Here is a 2,505-nt window from a genome sequence, read left to right as displayed (position 1 = left end):
ATTCGTAGGTGACAAATGTTGGCATCATGTCATCAAAATTAAAATTCATATGGGCTAAAGTTTATGTCTTCTCACTACTAGAAAATATAGATTCAATATCGTGTAATTAATGTTGGTTTTAGGAAAATGAATGTTAACAAAATGTGCGGTGACACTTTTGTAAATAAAATGTATGGTTAACATTAGTTTTCCTAAAAACGATATTGTTAGAGGCAATTTAACATCAATTTTAAGAAAATCGATGCTGGCAATTTCATATTTGTAAATGTTACAGTAAGTTTTCACTCCTGAGCTATCTCAATTTGTTCCATTCGAAAACCCTGAACACGTGTCTATCGTCGCCGTCATGTCTATTGTCCTCACCACCGCTTGAGTTGATAGCATTCTTTCGCATTCTCCCTTGCACTGCCACTTCTTTCTTCTTTTTCCCATCTTTGGTCTCCACAGTCCTTGGTCAAATCTTTTGCAAAAGAAGCTACGAATCTCCCTTTTCTATAACCATGTTTAACAACATTAGGGGTTTTAGATTGGGAGGGTTGGGATGAGTTTTCGTGTTTTTGTTTTATTTGTTTAGCGTTTGTTAACCAAATTTGAATATGGCCATGTGTTAACATCATTACCATTTCAACTGTAAAGCCAACATTAAGACACTTATGATACTGCACTCTAACTAAAGACGAGATCTGACATTGATATTCTTTTATAATGAAAGATTGAAAAGAGATTTTAGAGCTTCATTAGATTTTACATTGCACCTCTTATAATGCAAGCAAAAACCTAGTAGAAAATTGAGCTTACATTAAGCCAAGATTAATATGTGATGCAATAGAAGAAAATTGAAACCAGTCATTCAAATATTTAATAATAAAAAGGGATCCTTCAAAAGATATTGAATGTTATAAATTTCCATATATGTCTATGGCTAAAGGTTCAAAAGTTTGAACAAGCCACAACATCAGTTTCTAATACCAAAATAACTATAGAAGTAGGGTTGCATTTACACCTTGCCAACACCAAGATGCATTTTTGGCTTTTGCCCTTTTCTAAGGAGTTTGCTTTTTTATGTCTCCACTTGAATGCACTAAGCCTAACTAATTAGTTCAAAGCATACACCCTGGAATAAAGCCACTCACTTGTTGAGGTTGAGTTGTATGTGGCAGTTATCCAATCTAAAGCTATACGCTACTAGAAAAAGTGTTTTAACATCGTCATGTTAAAAACAACATGGTGGCTTACTCATAAATAAAGATCGTGCTCACTCTCCCACTCTTTCACTTAACCCTCAACCTTTCTCTGTGACTTCAAATCCTTTGACCATACCCCTTCATCCATCTTCCCAATCCAGACAATCAATTCCTTTGCCTCAGTGGATTAAAATAACGGAGGAGCCAGGCACACCTTGTACCTCAACAAACAAAATCATTCACTCACTTGAGAAGCAAAACGCACTGAATCAATAAAAGAGTTTTTTTGGAGAGAGATTGAGATGGCTTTGACGAAGATGATAACACTATAGAGTTTGGACAGAAAGGCCTTCGAGGTGAAGGAGGTGGTGGCGATGGAGTTGCAGACGATCGAGCACATGATCGAGGACAACTGCGCCGACGGCGAAATTCCTCTTCCCAATGTTACCAGCAAGATTCTGGTGAATGTTATCAAGTATTGCAAGAAACACGTTGAGGCGAATTACGTTGATGAGAACCTGAGTGAGGATGAACTCAAGGCTTGGGATGATGATTTCGTCAAGCTTGATCAAGCCGCGCTCTTCGATCTCATTCTGGTGAGGGTTTTTCCTTCAATGTTTCTTTATTATTTTGTTGTTTTTTTGGGCTGTTTTTGATGGTTTGGGTTTTGGATTGGGGGTTAGGGATTTTGTGATTGGGGTTTTGATTTTTGTTAGGGTTACATGTTGTTGAGGCTTGAAGGTTTGGCTTGTATTCAATTATTATTATTATTATGTCATGTTTCTTTGTTCGTGGAAGTTGAAATTTAGGATTTTCTTTTCAGTACTAGAAAATTTACTTTTAACAACATTAGAATAACATCGATTTTATAGAAAATCAATGTAAACGAAAATACAGTGGCATAATCGTAAATAACGCAATTTCATTAACACCGATTCTCTGAAAAACCAATATTAATGTGACTTTGTTAACATTGGTTTTCCAGAAACTGATGCTAACGTGAGTGATGTGACTTCGTTAACATTGGCTTTTCCAAAAACCAATGTTAACCAAGTCACTTAACATCGATTTTTGGTAAAAACTTACGTTTTATTATCTTATTTAAATTATCTTTTCGCGCTTCTGGCTCTTCAACTCTACTCTCACTCTTACCCTTCGGCCTCGCGATGGTCCTCTCCCTCGCGACTCTAGCTCGAGACGTTCTACTGCGACGCCGTCACCACCTTACCCACGTTCTGCTGCGACATCATCACCACCTCAACCTGTGTTCTGCTGCGATGCCATCGTCGTTTCGTCTTCTCGATACCTCGCAACAAAGAAG

General features: G+C 37.2%; 1 pseudogene; it reads left to right on the top strand.

The window, feature by feature from the left end:
• Positions 1 to 1,486: 1,486 nt before the first annotated feature.
• Positions 1,487 to 2,187, top strand: LOC114410639 (annotated as a pseudogene).
• The last annotated feature ends 318 nt before the right edge of the window (positions 2,188 to 2,505 follow it).

The sequence above is a fragment of the Glycine soja genome, chromosome 4 (assembly GCF_004193775.1).
Source record: "Glycine soja cultivar W05 chromosome 4, ASM419377v2, whole genome shotgun sequence".
Classification (NCBI taxonomy): Eukaryota; Viridiplantae; Streptophyta; class Magnoliopsida; order Fabales; family Fabaceae; genus Glycine; species Glycine soja.
This window is presented reverse-complemented; position numbering and strand designations above follow the sequence as displayed.